This window comes from Alosa alosa, chromosome 8 (assembly GCF_017589495.1).
Source record: "Alosa alosa isolate M-15738 ecotype Scorff River chromosome 8, AALO_Geno_1.1, whole genome shotgun sequence".
In the NCBI taxonomy this organism is placed as follows: domain Eukaryota; kingdom Metazoa; phylum Chordata; class Actinopteri; order Clupeiformes; family Clupeidae; genus Alosa; species Alosa alosa.
The window spans coordinates 17,644,504-17,667,003 of NC_063196.1; the positions used below are offsets into that span (position 1 = coordinate 17,644,504).

Consider the following 22,500-nt stretch of genomic DNA (forward strand, 5'->3'; position numbering starts at 1 on the left):
AATAAAATTATTAAATTTAATGACTTGAATTTTTTGGATTTATAGCATTTTGGAAAAGAGCTCTTCATACGCACATGCATATGTATGCCATATAAGTGCAAAGAGGGGAAAAGACTGCTGAAGATCATTGGGAAATCGGACATGGCATCCTATGCTATTTGTTACATACATGAACCCAAAAGGCAACCCTGATCGTCTGAGAGAAATAACAGACGTCAAGCCGACAACACCAACCACACACATGACATCAAAACGAGCATGTCTCTTAGACTAGAGTCATTTCCTCTACACAAAAGCCCAACCATTACACAAATCAGAAGGGAACTAGACACCTGTTTGTCATGTATAGTAATATGTCCACAAAAAAAAAGATTACGTAAGGACTCCATCACCGCACAACAAGGCTTTACAAATCAGTGCACAAAAACATGATTATAGCGCAAATTAGGACACAGGAGTGCTTCAGTCCCAAAGCCACGCCGCCATTAAACAATTGAAACTTATTTGTCATTCGAGGGCCGGCGGTGGCATTCCTCAGTGGTAATCAGTCCGTGATGGATGCGCAGCGTGGCGTGGCGTGGCGTTGCCTTGCGCATGGAGGAGGGTGGAGCAGGGAGAGAATCGCAGCAGCCCAGATCATTTGCACATGATACGACACACACACCCCAATTACAACTTCTCTTCACTAGCCAGTTCATTTTGCAGAGGCCTCGCTATTGGGATTCCTTGGGAATTGGTGTTATTTCCTTTTTTTCCCTTTTCTATTCCGCTCACTTAGCTTTCTGTTTGGGGGAGGGGGGCAGTAGATGAGAGCAAACACACACACACACACACACACACACACACACACATGTGCACATCTATATCCGCACACCCACACATATACACAATGAGGATGTTATGCTAATCGGTGTCACATTTGTATCTGTGGACCTGCTTTCTCATTTACACATAATACACAGAGAGATGGATTTATTTGCAAGTGAGACAATGGCTTTCAGCTCATATCCACACAAACAGCCTAAAGACACAGGTAACAGTGTGGCTATGGATGGGGACTGTTTTAAAGTGGTTCAGTTATTCAATTCCTACAATCACAAAGTCCATTTTTGCGTGGACCATCTTGTTGAAAATATATGTGTTTAGCAAACAGCACTGACCTATAGCCTTGTCGAAGTATATGTATACTTAAGTAGACTTAACCATGCTAGACTAAAACAATAAATGCAGTTGACTTGATCTGACAGATATGAGTATGAAAAAATGCATCTACTAAGCATTTATTAAGTGAATATCATAAATAATAACCTAGTTTCAGTTTACCCTAACTGAGTTTAACTTGAGAAACTGAGAAATATGACCAGGAAAGCTACAAGCTTTGTTGCTAACGAGAGGCTAAGACTTCAAGGCTAACACGCCTTGCTGCTAACACAACAGGTTAGGGCCTCAAGGCTAACACGCCTTGCTGCTAACACAAGAGGTTAGGGCCTCAAGGCTAACACGCCTTGTTGCTAACACAAGAGGTTAAGGCCTCAAGGCTAACACGCCTTGCTGCTAACACAAGAGGTCAAGGCCTCAAGGCTAATACGCCTTGCTTGCTGCTAACACAAGAGGTCAAGGCCTCAAGGCTAACACACCTTGCTGCTAACACGAGAGGCACTGCTTTCCAGCCTTTGCATCCATGGCTTCAACCCAAGTGTCTAAATTGAAGAAACAGAATGCTGAGCTGTGGGCCTGGAACTGCCCTCGGGTCCCCAACTGGCCATAAAAGTAGATTACACCCCTGAACTCCATAACGCATAACGCTACTGTCTGTCAGCCATAGCCACCCACTATAATGAAGGGCTGATTGGGCTGGGGAGTCATCACTGTCAGAGGGGCCATTAGAAGGGCTGGAGGGGATCTGGGCTTTTTGTAGGTGTCGAGAGATGGGGTGTGTGTGTGTGTGGGGGGGGGGGGGGGGGGTGCAGGAACAAGACCTCAGACAGGTGATCCGTATGGTCTGTCAGATTACTGACCTCACCTGCTCAGGGGCACACAGAGAGGGAAGGGCAGCCTAAAATACACACACCATTATCGGCTTGGAAGAGTCATCTAGAGGGGGGGAACAGAAACCTCTTTCTTTCTCTCTCTGTCTCTCTCTCTTTTTTTCTCACAGTGTAATGAAGATATAAAGACAAAAGACAGAAGAAAGATGAGAGGAACAAGGGAAATTAGCGATGAGAGACAAATGAGTATTACAGCCTGGCTTTATACCGTATTAAAAAGGGAGACAGACAATGGGAGAGAATAGAGAATTAATATAAAGGCCAGTAGGAAAAAAGTATGTAAACAAAAAAGCCCTTCATCAATATGTCACACCTGCTTTATGGCCTCACCACACACTGCACACCTGCATTCTCAAAATGTTGTATGCAGTCAGCTATGCAAAAGACCCACCTCACCATACACAAAGAGTATGTCACACGCGCGCACACACACACACACACATACACACACACACATATTCAACATTGCTATTACAAGGTAATTATAAACATCTGCCGGGAGCAGTGAAATCAGGAACGCCAGCCAGCCAGAGACCACTCCCACACCAGAGGGGCGTCATTACACCCACACACTTCCACATGGGCCTCAAAGGAGGCTCTGTGTGTGTGTGTGTGTGTGTGTGTGTGTGTGTGTGTGTGTGTGTGTGTGTGTGTGTGTGTGTGTGTGTTTGGCTGGTCGTGAACAGGGCACCCAGTGCCATCTCTAACAAACCTAAACGAGTCTTTGTGGATGGGAGGGGGGTGCAACTGACACAGCTGTTGCCAACAAGCTACAAATATAAACTGGATTTGTGGTTTATTATAAGTTCATGGTCTGCTGAAGGAGTAAATTCCTTGTCTGCTAAAATTAAAACCATGTGATGGGATTGATATTAGAGTTGTAAGGAACAGTTTTAAAGAGGTGGACCACCACAATATCAACACTGAGCACCACACAATGATTTTCCAGGTTGTACTAAATTGTGCTTAAATCTGGTTAGCATCATAACCACACTGCGTTAATTTGTTAAAAACTGTTCAACTGTTCAAGTTAATTCTGCAAACCTACCACCACAAATAGAATTAAATTCTGTGGGAAACACTGAAGAGATGCTATCTCAGGATGGATTTTCCCACCTTTGTATGACACGGCAGAGGATTTAATCACTGATGGCAAAATGATAAATGGGTCCTTTGTGGTCGTGTCATGAAAAGGCCAAGAAGTGACGACCCCAAACTGTAGACTAGCTCTGGTTCCACCACGCACATTAGAAAAAAAAGAAGAACAAAAACAGCGCCACCAAACCCCAACAACACATGAAAAGTCCTTGGCCAGTACCTGAACCTCTGAAACTCTAATGACCAGCTTGAGGGAGTTTCGGCCTATGCCCCTCTCACCGAACAACCCTTTTCCAGTGAGCCCGCGGTGAAATGGTCGGTGACACGTTTCACTTTGACGGGCCGTGTCCGACACGGACACCAATGATGGCTATTTCAGAGTGACCTACTTTTTTTTTCGAAGGACAAAAAATCAATCACAAACTGGGAAGATAATATCTGCCAGCGCGTCCAATCCAGGTAAGGGGCCCGGTGCCTTCTGGAAAGACTGCTACTCTATGGGGCTGAGCCAACCTGAGCCCTAATCAGAGCAATCAGCTTCGGTGCAGTCTGTGGCTACCAAGCAAACAGGAGGTCAGCGTACGTCTCCAAAGTAAGACAGGCAAAAAATAAACAATCGCAAACAACCAATAATGGGAAAATTCAACCAAAACCTAATCAAACTGGATTATTTCTGAGGTGACGTTGATTGGGGCTATACTGATGAATAATAATACATATTATTACACGGCTCTTCACAATGCAAGTAGAACGCTCCATTGACTTGAATGGGATTTCCCAAAGTTCTTGCAGTCATTATATTCGACTAAAGAATACTTTATACTTCATACTATATTTCTTATGGTCACACTAAGTCAACACTGAGTCAAGTGTACTCACTGAGCAAGTAGTCATCAGAGTGTACTGTATATCTACAAAGTGTAAGCATAGCTTAGCCCTCCTCAGCCTTGAGATACAGTATGTATAGAAAACCCAGGTCTGGGCATACATCCAGTTTAACAGGGTTATAATCTGTGGGAAGGCCCTAATTCTCTAAAGATACAAAACACTTTCTCCATGAATCGAATGCTCTGGCAGTATGTAGCCTAGACAGTGAATCCAATACTTCTCCAGCAGCTGAACAAAGACTAAACAAAGCAAAGATATCTGGCTCTCACTCTCTTTTCTGAAGCTATTTATAATGTGAACACTAAGCAGGGCAAATATGAGACGTCTTTGGTGGTTAAAAATGGAAAACGTACAAGATAGTCAAGACTGCTATAAAACTTTGATTTAAATTCAGGTTGCAGACCTTGAACTTAATGGCGTTTACAAATGGAAGTTCGGGAGGAGCGTAACGGAATTTGCCACGCCTCCTTCTTCGATCAGTCAGGTTACTTATTCGCAGTCTACCTGCCGAAGTTGCAGCATCGGTGTTACTCCGCTTGCAACCCACCACCTCCCCTTACGCCTCCCGTCTTCCATAGTTAAAGAATAAGGGGGTGTATGGCGGAATCCTGCCCGAATTCTTGCCTTCGCAGTCGACTCGGCACGATTCCGCGAAGCCCTTCAGGACCATGGCCAGAGACCTCGCCAAACATGCTGTTCTATTATGCTTTTATGTATTATGCTTTTACATGTATGTCTTTATGCAAATTCAGGGATGTGAACTAGTTAACACTGTGCCTACATGATCAAGTTTACATTATTTTTTTAATGCAGTCATTACATAATACTTCCCTGCACTGTCAAGAACTGTTGCAAAGACTACGGTGTCAGTATTAAACATGGATTAAGTGAGAAGTGATCACATGACTATATTAATAGTAATACAAATATGATCATGAAGCTGTACAGTAGCCTATATAAATAACTTGATTTACTTGAGGTGAATTTTCAAGGAGCACAATAAGCTAACAGGGCTTCTTTATAAAGCAAACCCAATCACAGCCAAACTAAAGCTTAAAGCAGTATAGCCTCAACTAAAATCTCATCAATCATTACATCTCCCATGGCCACACGCCTGGTCAGTAATGAATCTTTATTATATTTACATATTGCATTTATTCATTTAGCAGATACACTTACGCTTCCAATGTGACTTACAAAATGACGAATAACAATATTACTATGCAGGGGAAATGTTAGGTAACAAATACTACAAGGTTGTTATAATCCTCTGGCTAACTTAACATGTTCTCTGAGCGGGAAAACAAACATTTGCAATGTCTGGTTAACTAGAAGGTTCGGTATTGTCTGAATGTGTCAGACAGGGACTTTTGACATCAGTGTAACCATAACAACTCAGGACTATCACCTTATAAGGTATATCATGTTTGTCTCCTTAATCAAATAAACAAAACCATAACAGTATATTAAGGCAAAATCTCATCAAAGGAAATTATCATGTTAAGGTCAAGCCATGGCATTTAAAATGTGTTTAAACTGTGTTCTAACAATATCTATATATATACAACCGAAAGTCTTTTCGTATTGAATCATGGGAATGAGCCGCATTAAACTCCTTTGATCCATAAGCCATAAGTGTGAGTAGGCAGTCCCACAACAAAATGCAGAAAGAAAACATTTCTGCATTTCAATCTCATCTGCAATGCCAATAGCAGCATGCCTTGTTATGTAACCTTATTCACTGGCAATGGAGTGAACATTTAATTAAAAGTCATTTTAATATTTGATGGCAACTTCCCTTTGGTGACTAGGAAAACCAGCATTTTTTTTTTTTTGTTATAGCAATTAGTAATGAAGGCTGACCTTTCAGAGGAGTCCTGGTGTTTCTGCCGAATAAACACAGATCTAATTGGTCCTGTGTGTGTGTGAGAGGAGGAGCCAGAGAGGACTCAGGAGGAGGAGGAAGAGGAGGAGGAGGAGGAGAGAGAGACAGACAGAGAGAGACAGAGAGAGAAATAGAGAAGGTTAAGTGAGAGAGAGAAAAAGAGAGAGAGAACGAGAGATGTGAGAGAAAAAGAGAGATTGTAAAGGTCTAAGAGCCATGGAAAGAAAATAAAGGAGGAGAAGAGAGAACAAAGAGAAAGAAAAGAGGGAGGAGAGGAATGGAACAGATGAGTGAGAGAGGTTGGCAGGTTTGTTGTGTTTTCTATTAGAGCATGCAGAATAAATGTCTCAAAATGTATGTTTCTCTCTTTCTCACTCACACATACACCCACACACACTCAGAGAATTCTTCGTCCACACATTCCCTTTGAGTGTTTGTTCCCTTTTGAAACACGGCTCTTCTGAGTGATCGCCATGGCAAACGTGCAATGATGAGCAGATGGAACTGATGGAGTGTGACAAATAACCATCACCATATTATTTAATGACACTGCCTGCTTGAAGGCAAACGCACAGGCGAAACACAATGCACTCTGCCTGTGGACCTACACACATCTCTGCATGATACTGTGCTTAAGGCAATGCGATGAATATGGGCTTTTTTTTTTTTGGGGGGCGGTATTTTGAGAGCACAGAAAAGAATGACTGAGCGGGAATGACTGAGTAGAACATAACATTAGTGAAGCAAATAAATACTAGAACATTAGTAGAAATTAATCATGTCTCTGGAGAATAATAAAAAAAAAACCAAGTGCTTACAGCTCTGCAACTTTGCGTGACAGTAGAACATTTGCCCTCAACTCAACACAACAGAATTAGAGACAAGTGAGAAGTGGAATTGTTGGAAATGAGACAATAGTAACAGGTGAGCTACACCAGGCACGTAACTGAAGCGAAGCCATTCACGGGAGGGCACGCTGCAACAATTAGCTTCCAATATAATCAATGGAACTGGCTACACCAGATATGGATGAGGCTCCCACCACCAGGAGAGCCAGGAAATGTAACACCAGTTTTCAGCAAAAGATTACCAAAAATAATCTCAATAAAGAAGTGCTGAAGTTAGAGACCATGCCTAACGAACAAATAAAACATTCTCTCAGGTTGACATATGCAACCTGCATGGTGAGAAACTGGGCTTAGACACAGAATATGGGCATGTTAGTAAGGTGGCTATAACCAGTGGGTGCTAGCATATGTCTACTGGCAGGTCTCCAAAGGCACTGGGGAGTGATGCTCTCTCATAGCACGGCTCTTTAGACCCTTTCAATCTGTTCCTGGAGGGTTTTCAGTTCGGACCAAATCGGACTTTAACATAATGCTCTACAAAATGTTGTATTTTAAAACTTTTTTAGAAGTATTTTTGTTTGTCGCCAAGTTACCATTAGCTCAATGTTGTTTTCTGTGTAACCAGAAATGCCCTAGGAACGCACAAGTTTGTTTGCAATTGAAAGGGTCTATATCTGAGAGCCACTTTTACATGTTATGCATGATGACATCTATGTGCTTGGACAGGCCTAGTCTCTGTCCATATACAATCTTTTAGACCAGTGATCCTCACTATTTTTTTCACAAGAGCCACATTGGCAGTGCAAAATCAAAAGGAGAGCCACTTTTATGACAACATGCTAAGTCACCTTTGCGAATGTGCATTTCTACATATAAATTGGACATCCCACAAAAAAAGAAATAACACAGCCAATACAGCTAAATATACAGCCGAGGCTTAATAACTTCCTTTCACCTTCATTGTTTGGGTGAAGGGAGAAGTATAATTCAGGTGTTTACGTTTTTGTAGTGCAGTATTGTATTTTTATGAAGCACATTTGAAAAAATATATTGGCTGTGTTACCACATAGCCTACAGTGGGTCCCATTTAGAAATGGCCACTTCATTCGCGCTTTCCGTGATTTACGCAGCTGAAATGTATTACAACTTATCGCCACAAGGTGGCAGTTTAAGTCCGCTGTAGCATTGCCGGCGGTAAACAGGGCAGCGGATTGCATTCAAAGGCATTGCAAGTGGCAGTGAGATCACCTAGTTGAAGTCATACAGTAGACTAGGCTAAATCAGAGCCTACTTTTGTTTTTTATCAAGCTGGGGGCAGAGATGATGGCCTTTGGCGAACAGTTTAGGCCTACTTAAAATGAGTAAAACCAACTTGGGCGAAATCTCGCCAAAGCTGCATGCGAGCCACCAATTATAGCTTGACGAGCCGCGCAATGAGTAACACTGTTTTAGACTGATAGCCTGCAGATCTGTGTTTAGATTGATAAGAGCTTAAATAGCATTATGGTGATGTTTTATGTTCATAACAAAGAGTTCTGTGTTGTCACTTGTGTGTTGTGAATTTAAAAGTAAAGGAATGCTTTGTTTCCGTGAAAGTTATTTCGTGTCGTCAGCTTTGCTAATTGCGCCAGCTGGCCATCATTCAAAAGGGATAAAAGTCTAATACAATGGCATTTTTGGTTTTAAAACAGTCTTCATTCAATTCACCATCCTCCACCAGAGAGAAACTGTTACAAAACATGAATTAGAAAATGAATTTGAATTTTACAATAAAATAAAGGCTCCAGCTTGTGGGCGTTCAATGAATTAATAACCAAATATAATTGCCACATGTAGCCTACCATGATACCAACAGTTATGTCGTCTAACACAATTTCAAACCAACATGTTTTTTTTCCAACCTACAAAAAGCCTGATGTAATCTTCAAGTGTCTAAGGTTGGTATTTAATTTCAAACATCTTTCTCTCCGTGCTGAGCTCTACAAGGTGCCGTGAGTTTTAATTTGACATTAATATTCATCTAATGCAACTTGAGTGACTCAAACGAGAGAAGTCCGACTCGATGCGAGGATTAGCTTCTGTTGGAGGTGGCACCTCGCGCCTGTCATGTTTTTCAATTGGCGCGAATTAAACAGCCACCTCCTGCCTCGGCATCTCCTCCCAGTGTCAGTGGCGTGTCGGAGGAGGTCAAAAACGCAGCTGCGAACAGGTGGCGGGGCTCGTTTTCTTCTCGAGACACCACCGGTGCCAACACTGCGCAGAGATGAGGGAACAAAAAATGAGAGCGAGAGAAAGAAAGGAAGGGGAAAAAACATGGCGTGACAGAGGAAATAGCCCCGCGTGGCACATTTCACCGTAGACCCCTGACACTGGCGCAGCGATGCCAGTGAACCTGCCAGCGGAGGTTAATGCATATTCCTCTGGCTTTTCATTGTGCTCGGAGAGAAAAACACCAGTTTGAAAATGTGTGTGTGTGTGTGTGTGAAAAGGAGCCGCTTTGAGGTCTTTATCTGGGTGGCTCAGAGCAACAGTTAAACAGTTAGAGACAATATCGCTTCAAAATCCCATTTCGCTACTTGAGCAAAGGTCACCGATTCAGGCTGGCTCTACTGTCCTCCTCCTTCTCCATCCACAAAACTAACGCTGGATATGCAGATTGTTTAATCCCACAAGATGGCTGCATGGCCACCCAGGCCTTTAATCATAGGGAGCACACACTGCTCGGCTTGGAGTGGGGCTACTGTTAATGCAGCTCGTCTGTAGCGGTGTGGCTAAAAGGTAGCAGCTAGCACTGCTCTAGCTCTACATTCAGAGGGTGGTCTTCTGCTCCATGATATTCCCTAGAGGTAGACAAGGCCCACAGGGCTGTGAGTATTCTTAAAGCAAGGGTGGAGGTACTGATCTCTGGGTCCTCCACTGCCTGGGCTGAATGCTGGACACACAGACACACACACACATACACAAACAGTTTGCCAAGTGCTGACATATCGGTATTCCCTGTAGGCTTGGTGCGGCTGAGAAATGACAACTTTCTCTGCAGCTGACCCTGGTGGTTAGGTCCTGTCAATCACGTCTCCCTGGACACACCTACTACACTCTCTATGGCAAGACTTGATATTTCTCTTTATCATCCATGTTTAATTTTTCATATTTGTTTTTTTTTCTTTGAAGGAAAATCCTTATTTTCACATCAATTTCTTCTCTGTCTGTCTCTTTCACTCTTTCATTTGTGCAATGGATTCCCCCCGGGAAGACCAACAGAAAGGAGAGACACTCTGGAATTGCTCAATAATCAAACACACGTACGCATACACAAACACACTGACACACACACACTGACACACACACACACACACACACACACACACACACAAGGACAAGCAAACTGTGGACTCCCCACTGTTTACTGGATCAGGTCCCAGTGGTGGCGAACTGTTGCAGGTTCACTCTGTGTGTTCACCAGAGAAGGTGTCCTTTGAGTCTACACTACCGAAATAATTAAAAATTACACACAAAGCACTCCTTTGTCTAATTATAGGTCGCAAAACAACAGTTGCTGGGAAGAAAGGCGAAGCAACGAGAGGAAAAATCTCTCATACTTTTAGGCACTGATGTAATGGCAGATGGATTGCTTTTTATGAATGCTTTTAGATGTTCTGTGGCAGAAGCCAACCCAGGGAGAGGCACATAGAGGGCCCCCCTGCGGTAAGATGATTGACAACCGATACATTGAAAGGACAAAGGCCATGTGAGACTAGCTGTGGAGAAAGGAAAATGAAATGAGGGAAAAATAGTGTCACAACCCAGTCCAGAAGCCTCGTTTCCTAGCCTGTGACTTGAGATGCCTTTGCTGCTCCGGTCCGGGTTTTCCTTCTGCCTTGGCTTTTGGTTGACTGACAAGGGAGGCGTCCAATCACCTGTGTTTGCTTTTTTAAGCCATGCCATGTGGAACAGTCTTTGCCAGATAGATAGATAGATAGATAGATAGATACTTTATTGATCCCCAGGGGAAATTCAAGGTCTCAGCAGCATACATACAACACAAACACATTCTTAAACAGCAGAAAGAGTAATTAAAATATATAATATAATAACACAACTAAGCAGTAAGGACAGTAGAAGATAAAGAATATGCTAAATATACTAAAATACAAATTATACTAACACTTCATACAATATATAAAAATATACTAAAATACAAATTACAAAAATACAAATTATACTAACTAACACTTAATCTAAATCAATTCTAAAACAGTATCCACATAGTGGTGATTAATAAATCAGAGGCTTTGCAATGACTGGAGGCAGGGACTGAGCCTGTGATTCTCTGTGCATAGTAAGGTATGGTAAGGTGCTCTAAGGTGCTCTGTGTGAATGAGTGTCATGGTGGTAGTGCAATGGTGATAGTGGTCATGGTGATAGTGCAAATGAGTAAGTCAACAGTGCAACAATGCAGAAATAAAGTAAAGTAAAGTCTATATATCTATATATTTAACTATTTAAGAAAATGTATAAGTGTGGCCACAGTTTGGCTGTGGCATGGATGGAGGGGGTTATGCATATGTGCTAATGTGCTAATATAGCACGAAACAGTGAGGCATAAAGACAGTGGTACAAGTGGCTAGTGGACAGACAGTACCAAACATGGAGGGGTGAAGGGCAGACAGACTATGCAGAGAAGTCTCGGCCACGCCTTTCAGTGTGGATTCTTGCATTGTCTCATGTTCTTGCTGGATTTACTGTTTTTGACCAAGGATTGTTTTTGGACTTCGTGATTTTGCCTGAACCTTTTGGAAACCTTTGCTTAGACTTTGCTTGCTCTTTGTTACCGACCTCTGCCTGTTCTGACCATTGAGTCTTGCCTAGCCCCTTTTGGGAGATCTGCTTGAGCCCTGCCTTTACTGCTGCCTTTTTTATCCCTCTAGGATTGTTTTGGACTCGTGTTTTTGACCAAGGATTGTTTTTTGAAACCTTGCTTAGATTTTGCCTGAAACCTTTGGAACCTTTGCTTGTTCTTGACACGTGAGTCTGCTCTAGCCCTTTGCTTTAACCGTTCAGGCCCACCTTTGCACCGAACCCCGCCTGTTTTGCCACCTGGAGATCTGTTTGAGCCCCGGCCTGTACTGCTGCCTGTGTTTTGTCTGCCCACCTGTGTGCCGTCTGCCTACCTGTGTACCGAACTCTGCCTGTTTTTGCCACTCTGGAGATCTGTTTGAGCCCTGCCTGTACTGCTGCCTGTGTTTTGTCTGCCTACCTGTGTACCGAACTCTGCCTGTTTTTGCCACTCTGGAGATCTGCTTGAGCCCTGCCTGTACTGCTGCCTGTGTTTTGTCTGCCTACCTGTGTACCGAACTCTGCCTGTTTTTGCCACTCTGTAGATCTGCTTGAGCCCTGCCTGTACTGCTGCCTGTGTTTTGTCTGCCTACCTGTGTACCGAACTCTGCCTGTTTTTGCCACTCTGGAGATCTGTTTGAGCCCTGCCTGTACTGCTGCCTGTGTTTTGTCTGCCTACCTGTGTACCGAACTCTGCCTGTTTTTGCCACTCTGGAGATCTGTTTGAGCCCTGCCTGTACTGCTGCCTGTGTTTTGTCTGCCTACCTGTGTACCGAACTCTGCCTGTTTTTGCCACTCTGGAGATCTGCTTGAGCCCTGCCTGTACTGCTGCCTGTGTTTTGTCTGCCTACCTGTGTACCGAACTCTGCCTGTTTTTGCCACTCTGGAGATCTGTTTGAGCCCTGCCTGTACTGCTGCCTGTGTTTTGTCTGCCTACCTGTGTACCGAACTCTGCCTGTTTTTGCCACTCTGGAGATCTGTTTGAGCCCTGCCTGTACTGCTGCCTGTGTTTTGTCTGCCTACCTGTGTACCGAACTCTGCCGTTACCGACCTCTGCCTGTTCTGACACGTGAGTCTTGCCTAGCCCCTTTGCTTAACTGCCTGCGGCCTACCTTTGTACCGAACTCTGCCTGTTTTTTGCCACTCTGGAGATCTGCTTGAGCCCTGCCTGTACTGCTGCCTGTGTTTTGTCTGCCTACCTGTGTACCGAACTCTGCCTGTTTTTTGCCACTCTGGAGATCTGTTTGAGCCCTGCCTGTACTGCTGCCTGTGTTTTACTAAGTTTTTTTTACACTGCCTGTGTACTAAGTTGACGTTGACGAAGTTGACGAAGTTGCGATAATATAGACGCAGTGTTGAATTCTATTTGTGGTGGTAGGTTTGCAGAATTAACTCGAATGCAACAGTTTTTAAAGGTCTCATCTCATTGTTTTTTCATTAATTTTGCAGTGGTCTGTAGTATTGATGAATGCCCTGTGAGCCGGTTTTGGTGAAAAAAATGCTGTCCTGCGTCTGTTTCATGCTGTTCTAGTTTGGTGGGGAAGGTGGGTGAGGAGGAACGACTGGATTTCGCCTCTAGTCATGAATATTAATGACATGCTAATGAATTCACCTCTGATTGGCGGAGTCAACAGTACTGTGACGCTTCCTCCAGTGCGTCCTCATCCGATTCTGCCTGTGCTATGCTCCATATTCAACTTTACAGTGCTAAAACCTGGCTAAAACTCGAGTCAAAACTGTTGCACAAAATGTCTTCGGAGATACAACTTCATGTGTTTGATCCTAGTATTCGAGTAGGAAGAAGAACCGCTTCCTGATCGCTTGTCGGTGAACGCTGGTTTAATAGAATGGTAACAATTGCCTGTCAGCTTAAAAATTTCTCCTAAAAAGAGGTAAACGTTTGTGACAATCGTCATCTTGCTTTCAAGTAATAAACAGTTGGAAACTTTTTAAAAATAAAGACCTATTTCTTTTACACAGTCAAAAAGTCTTTGCAATCTTCCTAGTAGATATTTTACTTCACAACACAGGTAAGCACCCTAAATGCAGTTCAGCCACTGACCTAGCCTGCTAATGCTATCGGAATAGCTAGATAGTTATGGTTTGAATTCCATGATACTATCATTGAAAGACCACTTGGTCATAGCCCAATATATATATAGATCTAAATGCAAACACGCCTACCTAGCTATATTTTGCTGGAATTGTACCAGAATGCCTACAGAAGCAGAGAATGTGTGCTGCAAGACTTCTCCGGTAATGAGAACTATGGCTTTGATAGCCTGACATTGGCAGAGGTTAGCCTACTGAAGTTGTTTTCTGTCACGTATGACAGAAAAAGTAGCCTACTATAGGAATCTTATAGTATGTTGGGACTAAATATTACAGTAATCTTATAGGAATACTATAGTATTTGGACATACTATAGGTACTATAAGACTACTATAGAAAAACTATAGCGGTTACAGGATATTATAGAGTTATTAGTAGTACTTCTACAGTATGTCCCAATTATTCCTATAAGATTACTATAATATTTTGTCCCAAATACTATAAGAGGGGATTGCTCATGTGGTTAGAAAAATGGGCAACACCAGTACCCCTGTTGTCTGTATTACCCTGTACCCAGGATTAGAACCAGTCTGCCTTAGCATAATGTACTCCCTTCAAAATGCACTAAACATTCGACTATGACGACTATGGCCCTCTGTGAGACAGAAGATATGAAATGGTTGTGTGTGGCCCTGTTTTTTTTTTCAATTTTTTACTTGTATTTTTGTTAAACATGTTAGGTCCATATGTGTTTGTGCTATGTCGTGAATGTGAAAATGAACAGCTCTAGCCACTGAAAAGAAATAAGCGGAGAAATTAGGTCAATTGCAAAAGCTCTTCAGATTGACGTGGAATTGATGAGTTGATTACTATTAATGAGCTCGCCCAGTTGAGACCATGCCCACAAAATTCGTTTAGCTCTGTGACAGTCTTTCGTAGGCCTATGCAAGGATGGCTGAATGTCAACGGACTTGTGCGCTAAGTATGCACACATAGAACTTCAACAATGCATTTTGCCCAAGAACCCAGACTTGAGGATCAAATGGCTTCAGTTTATTTTTTGGAACAATGCCACAGGCTTTTCAAAAAGGTTGCTGTTGAAGCCTGGAGCAGTAGGCTACCATCGTAGGCTACCATCGCAGTCTACGTACGACCAGTGCCTGTAAGTAAAATGTAATTGTCAACTCAAGGAAGTGCTATGTTATAGCCTACAGGTTTAATGAACTCGCTAGCCTAGCAGATTTTATTTATGCACATTTGGATAATGCTAGCCAAGCTAAGTTCACGCCATGAAGCTAAAATTAGTTGATAATGGCTGTCATGTTATGGATGAAACCTACTAGCTATTAGCCAATCGGAGTCAAGCAGCTTAGCTCGTTGAATATTAATGAGAACTGGCGCAAATCGAGTCGAGTTTTCATGCAGGCTTTCAATACAACGCTAGAATGGCTTGAAACAAGGTAACCAAGGCATGTTTTCCACAACAATTGTTAAGAGTCCATGGTAGAACTTCAGACATTACCACAATGTAATGAAATAAGTGTATATACAATGTAATAACAAATAAGTGCAGCGCGGTTATGATTCTAACCAGAGTTAAGCACAATTTAGTACAACCAGGAAAATCATTGTGTGGTGGTCAATGTTGATATTGTGGTGGGCCGCCACAAATAAGTCAATGTATGGGAAACACTGAGGACGCCTCCGTGTCACTGAATCACCTTCAGTTATGGTGACTCAGTCGCCCAGACATATTCCTTCTCCGACACACACACACTCTCTGACACACACGCACACACGCACCCACACACACTTGATTAGAAAAGTCATGTTGGCATATGATGTGCCCACATCTGGAAAGAGAGGCAGAGAGATGGAGAGAGAGAATGAGCGAAAGAGGGAGAGAGCTGAGGTGCTCCGACAAGCTCGGAGAGTGTCAAATTAGTGTCATCCCTAATGTCAATGGTGCAGCTGAGCAGGGAGGAGAACTTTCATTGTCGTGTCTGGTGACACAGACAGGCCCCGGCACACACTTCAACACCCATTACATGCCAACACTTGCTGCCTGTGTGTCAACGATTCATCTGTGAGTTCATCTTATCACGTTCAAATAATAATAAAAAAAATAAAAACGCTATCAAGCCCAGCCAAATTTTGATGTGCCACAGTGGTGAGGGATCAATGGTGATGAAGTCATCACGTAGATAACAGTGGTGACTTTTGTAGCGCATTAGCATGCGTTCACATGTAAGTGGTGTGTCTCTTGACCCGACTTTTAAAAAGCCTTTGACTCTAGTACAATTTGTCTTGCTAACACAATACCATCCGAGCTGGTTTATGGGTAGTGATGCCTCTGCGAAGATGTTATTGTGCTATTACGACATGAATAACTTTTAAGGACATCATCACACAAGTATAGATTCCTCTCAAGGAAATGAAAGGCTCTGAAGCGTTCGCGAGCTTCATCGGGCAAAATTGCATCTCGTTTGACTGGGCACATTAACATATGCTTACTGGTGTCTGCCTCAGACAGGGGCAGTCAGACAGCGGGGGGCGGGGGGGTCACTGAGTCCATCTTGCTGCCTACCACTCCAGTATAAATAGCTCAACAGCAGCGGGCTTTGTGTTCGTTTTAATTACTTATTCAATCGCGGGCCACATTGATTCAAATAATAGAAAATCCAAGGTATGGATTTTTCCCTAAAAAGGTCGTAAACCTACGAGAAGGGGCCTGAAATAGACACTGACTGCTTCTCATGCAGAGCATGGAGGGCATGTATACCAAGTCACTTATGGTAATGAAAATAAATAAATAAATACACTTTCCCCTCTTCCCCAACAATAGTGTTCTGCTCTTTGCAGCCATTTCCAGCAATCCTACTTAAGTTAAGTGCCTCAGTAAAGGCTACGATGGCCATAAACACTTCTGGGTTATAAAGTGATGCCTGGTGGCAAAAAAGAAAACACGGTTGCCTTCCAAAAGCCCTGAATGTCAAAATGGTGCAGGAGAGAGAGAGAGAAAGAGCACGAGAGAGAGAGAGAGAGAGAGGGGGTTGCAACAAGCTGTAGTTTCAATTCAATAAACATGCCCCAAAACCCAGCCCCATAATCTGAATTAGCAGTGAACCCATCTGTCTCATGGGGCGAGGGAGGGGAGGTTGTTGGGGTGCACTCACCTGGTCAGTGAGTTATTTTCCACTGTGGAGGAAGAAGTGAGTGTGGCGTGTGGCTACTGATGGCTCCTGATGGGGGCTGGGGTGGGGGAGGATGGAGTGGTGTGGTGTGGTGCGGTGCGGAGGGAATGGAGTTCTTACTGAGCTCCAGCGGGAGCTGCCCTGCTCATTTGTTTCAATGCTGACAGCGTTGGCCATTCCTCTCCTGCCTGCTGAAATTGACTATAAATCACCTTATCATTTTCAGCTCTCTGACACTTTATCAGAATTGATCTGCACCCCCCCCCCCCTTCCTTTCTGCCTTCTCACTGTAGGAGAAGGCCAGTAGTGCTGCTGTCGAGGAGTCAAGGCCAAGGCCTGGATGTATTTTTTTGGCTCCTTGCACCTCAGGAAAGACACACACACACACACACACACAGAGTTGAAAGGGTGTTGAAGAGGGACTGCCGGATGTGTCCGATGGGGAAAGTTTGTGTGTGAAAGAGAGAGAGACTACGTGTGTGTGTGTGTGTGTGTGTGTGTGAGTGAAAGAGAGAGACTGTGTGTGTGTGTGTGTGTGTGTGTGTGTGCATGTGTGTAAGAGAGAGAGAGAGAGAGAGAGAGAGACTGTGTGTGAGTGTGTGTGTGAGAGAGAGAGCTCTCTTGCATCTGCTGAAAGCACCGGTGGGAAAAGCAGGAGCAACAGCCTGGCTGTCTGCAGCAAGTGGAGGTGCCACCACTGGCAGTGTTGTTTTGCAAAGTTTTATTTTACGACCCGCTGAGATTTGAGCGAATCCTGCAAGACAAGAGGTCGGAGTCGTCGGAGTGAGAAAAAAACAGAGGGAAGATATAAAAGATATAAAGAACACAAGCCGCTTCAGCGGGACTGCCGGAGTCAGAGGAGAAATAGGCACCGATGATTTCAAAGAAAGAGGAAGAATAGAGGATAGAGAGGTAGAAATTAATGAAAAATGAGTGGAGGAGTAAAACAAAAAAAGAGTGAGAGGAAGTGAAATAATTTACACAGCATTGTGTATTCCGGTGTTTGTTTGTGCAGATGGCGGTTCAGCAGTAGCCTGGATCTCAGGAGCCATGGCTGGCGAGGTGGCGTGCTGTTGTTCTTGCTGGCTCTCAGCTCAGTCTGGGCTAAACCATGCTGAACTGAGCCAGCGGCAGCAACCATGAAAACAGCACTGACAATGTATGTTAGTATGTTTCTTTGTGTGTGTGGGTATGTTTCTCTCTCTCTCGCTCTCTCTCTCTCTCTCTCTTTCTCTCTCTCTCTCTCTCTCTCTCTCTCTCTCTCTGTAAGAGCCAGAGAGATGCAGAGAGAGAGAGAGTGTGTGTGTGTGTGTGTGTGTGTGTGTGTTTGTTTGTGTGTGCGCGCGTGTGTGTGGCCTGTCTTCACCGAGATTGGAAGGAGCATTTTGTGGGCAGCTCTTCTCCCAGGGGCCCCAGATGCTCTTTATTTGCTTATAAAGTGTCGAGGCAGAATGGTGCCGCGACTCTCATTTACTCCAACCTGCCACCTCCACCACTCTGCATCACCTCCTCGCTCAAGTCTATCACTTTATCTGCAACGCTGTCGACACCACCACACCCTCCACCACCACCACCCCAGGTGTCACCTTGCAGGTAGCTGCCGCGCCGGCTAACAATCTCCAAATGCGTTTCCGCGGGAACAGAGATGAGGTCACGGAGCAGGGGCCAGTAATTTGCCACTTCTCTGCCACTTTCGATAGTGTCAGGAGTGGCAGGTGGCATAGCCAATGAGGTTAGTAGTTTGTTGAATAGGGCACACTGATAGTTCCCAGCTCCACCATTGTGCTCTTTGAGGGGGAAAAAATGGCTGTTTTGCTGCAAGGCAATTTTTTAGCCAGAGCAACAGCACTCACATTACTTTGATTATGGGCTCTACAGAACAGGAAGGCAAAACTTCTTATTTTCAAAAGTGCAGAACAAGATTGAAAGAAATACATACAATCTTCAAGATATATTAAAGATATATAAAATCCAACTGTGCACAGAGTAAGCGAGCGTTTGCTTAGATTCCAAATATAGTTGTTACATTTAAATATGATATCCTATCCAGATTGCAGCTTAATCTCTCCAGTTTTATTGCTTTGAGGGCAGCCGTGGCTATTATACTTTGGCTGTCTCATAAGAGGGCACTAGACTGGTCTGGGAAGAGCAGAGGAAACGCATTCCGCGATGACAAATAGACACGGCACTCTGTCCCATTTATTCATCTTCATTTGTTTCTGGGTGTGATCTAAATCTAATTGCCTGAGCCAGACCTAGATCTCCCCGGATTCTTCCTTGCTTAAACACATTACCTCCCCACATTAATAAATCACTTGGAGCTGGAAAGCAATGCCCGTGAAATAAATCACGCTAACTAATACGCTATTACTTCGGATCCTAATTAAAGTGCCGGTGCATAACAGGAACAAGGAGTGAAATCACAGCTATGGAGAGGGAGAATGGAGAGAGAGGAGAATCTAACACCCAGACGACATGCCAAGGGAAGTGACTTGCCACGTTGACGTTGACTCTCTCCTCCCTCTCTCCCTCTCTTTCTCTCTCCTCCCTCTCTCTCTCTCCTCTCTCTCTCTCTCTCTCTTCCCTGAGGCCCAGTAGTGTCACAGCCCCTTCTCCTCCTCTCCTCTCCTCCACCCCGTCTGGTGGGGTTGGGACAGATATGAGTGGCAGCCATGCTCCTGTGAGACGAGATGGCCCGAGTCCTGCGGGAAAAGGAAGGTGGCGGTGGCGGAAGCTTCTGGCAACCGTGTCAATAGAGAGAGAGAGAGAGAGAGAGAGAGAGAGAGGGAGAGAGAGAGAGGAGAGAGGGGGGAGAGACTGAGAGAGAGAGGGATGAGGAGAGAGAGAGAAAGAGGGGGAGGGAGAGAGAGAGAGAGAGAGAGAGAGGTGGGTGGATGTCATTCACATATTATTTGAAGTTTCTCATGAAGGCGGATGGGGATAGGCAATGCATGGCACACGTGTCGATAGAGAGAGAGAGGAGAGAGAGAGGGGGGGAGAGACTGAGAGAGAGAGGGACGAGGAGAGAGAGAGAAGAGAGAGGGGGGGGAGAGACTGAGAGAGAGAGGGATGAGGAGAGAGAGAGAGAGAGGGGGAGGGAGAGAGAGAGAGAGGGACGAGGCCAGAGGCAGAGATGGGCCATCTCACCAGGTGCTGTGGGGAAAGCACCATCCGCAACAGAGGAGACCGTATCAGCCATATTAGCAGTGGCATTCAAAAGTGTGTTTTGGCAAGCCAGGGTTCGGCTGTTATGTGTGTGTGTGTGTGTGTGTGTGTGTGTGTGTGTGTGTGTGTGTGTGTGTGTGTGCGTGTGTATGTGTGTGAAAGAGAGAGAGACTAAAGAGAGTCTCTCCATTCTCTCCTAGTCTCTCCATTCATTTCCATTTCACTCAGATCGTCGTCTGGCTCCTCTCAATGTGCTTATGTTTCCCGGAAGGCAGGCCAATCAGCGATGAGAGGGGATGACATTAGTTTCTTATGTGGATGGCACTAGTTTCTTATGTGGATGGCACTAGTTTCTTATGTGAATGATGTAGTGTCTTATGGGGATGGCGTAGTGTCTTATGGGGATGACGTTAGCGTCTCATGGGGATGATATTAGCTTCTCTTGTCATGTATTTAACATTGCTTCCTGACTACCAAAGCAGTTAATAATCCGTTTTTAAAGGTTAGGCAAAGTAGGAAGTAAAAAAAGAATCCCTGATCAATGTGATTGGTTAGGCTGGGCCAGTGATTTCAAAGTTAACACAGTTAAGTCTACGCCCATTACAAAACATTTCCCAATGGAAAGTACTCAGACTCTCTTCATGAGGTGAAACTAAATAGTGAGTCTGGTGAAACCAGGCTAGTCCAAGCCCTGTACAGTGGAAACTGTCTGTTTAAAACACAATTCACTGCTGTGGTGGCAGTGGTGGCAGCATTAGCAATGGCAGAGATACAAAACACACTGCAGGAAATGCTACTTTAGTTCCACAAAAACTGGTGACACCTTCTAGCTTGGGAGCAGTACATGGCCTTTAACACTTCATGGCTCTGTAAGACACCTGTAGGGACTGCCAGACAAAAGAAGGCCAAAATGTCTTCTTTTTCTGAGAGCATGCCAACCTTTTGGAAAGTTTTTCCACATGACAGACATGGAGACAAATGGCTCCATCCGTCAGCACCCCCCTCCTGAGATCGATGAGGGAGAGGGAGGATCTGCTCGCCTGCTGCCTCTAATGTCTCAACAGTCAGGCCACTCTGTCACACCGCGTCCCGGCCAGCAGATAAACACTCCAATGCCAGAGAGGCCGGATGGGCCGTCAGCACAGACTCAACAAGGTCTACATACACTTTTCAGAAAGCATGATAATATTCGCCATTATATGACATTTAATTTTACTTTAGAAATGATTAGTAGTAGTTGATGCATTAGTATTTTGCATCATACTGTATTCTATTATCTTGTATTATTTGGTGCAAAAATACTATTTAATTTTAAGTCTGATAGACCTACTTAATTCTTGGTTGACAAATCCTTATCCTGTAAAGATGGGGACAGGATGGTGGTGGTGGGGTGCCTACACACCCCATCTTGTTGAGAAGAGTCTCTTGCTACGTGTGTACACACTGATATGAGCACAGATGTTCTTGCCAAGCCAGTGCTTTCCAAATGAGGCTGGTTTGGAGTCTACCAACAGATTCAAAGCTATGCAAACATAAAGAGGAGTGGGCGAGGATGAGGGGGATGAATGAGACGGAGTGGTGTGTGTGTGTGTGTGTATGGGGGTGTTGTGCCTGCAGCAGGGTTTGCCGTTTGGAGCTCACGAAGAACATAGAGGCACCACATCTCTCAGATCACAGGGGCTTGATCTGCCAGCGATAGCTGCTTTTCTGCATCTGCATGTGGTTCAGCCATCAAAGCCCCTCGCACATTCACAAGTAATCTGCTCCCACTGTGACATCAAATAGGCCATTGATTCCAAACCTACAAAAACACTGTTACATGACTCCACCATCTAATGCCGACGGTTTACAACAAAACCAGAAACAACTTTAACATGACTAATAAACATAGAGATTGCTTGTTAAGTGTGACCACACCCTGCTAAGAATGCTGTTACCAAAAGGCAAACAATGTGCTTGTTGCAGAGACTATTCCAAGCGAGGAGCTGTGTTTTGTCAAACCCTTTACGAGCTAAGATCTTAAACACCCAATACACGCCAGTAGGAAAACGACACTTCAAAGTGAGAACTCCATCTGTTATCTGTCAGGCCTGATACGATTTTTTGACGATGACAGGCCAGACATAAGAGGAAACTTAAACAGAAGCAAACTCACAAGGCTACTCTCCACCTCCAAATGCCAAGCACTCCAGTCGGTCTCCAGAGCCTACGCCTCGCTTCACGACAACAGAACACAAACTCAAAGACAAAAATGATTGGAAGTGTTATTCAAAACGTTGTTTGCCTAAGACTGTTCTGGAGATGGGATATCTCTTTGCTCTAAAATAGATACACAAGCAATTCAGTTCCTACAATAGATGTGTCCTGTTCGGCATAAAGCAAGATACAGAAGCAGTGAATGTCCTACATGCTTGCACTAAACAACTTGGCAAGCCCAGCCATGTAGAAAAACTTTAAGAGATTTTTTCCCTCTACCCCATTTATCG

The 22,500-nt window shown here is 44.2% G+C and overlaps 1 protein-coding gene across 1 annotated transcript in view; it reads right to left on the reverse strand.

The window, feature by feature from the left end:
- nkain2 (sodium/potassium transporting ATPase interacting 2) overlaps positions 1 to 22,500 on the reverse strand; it is a 166,094-nt gene that overhangs the window by 76,163 nt on the left and 67,431 nt on the right. The window lies entirely within an intron of this gene.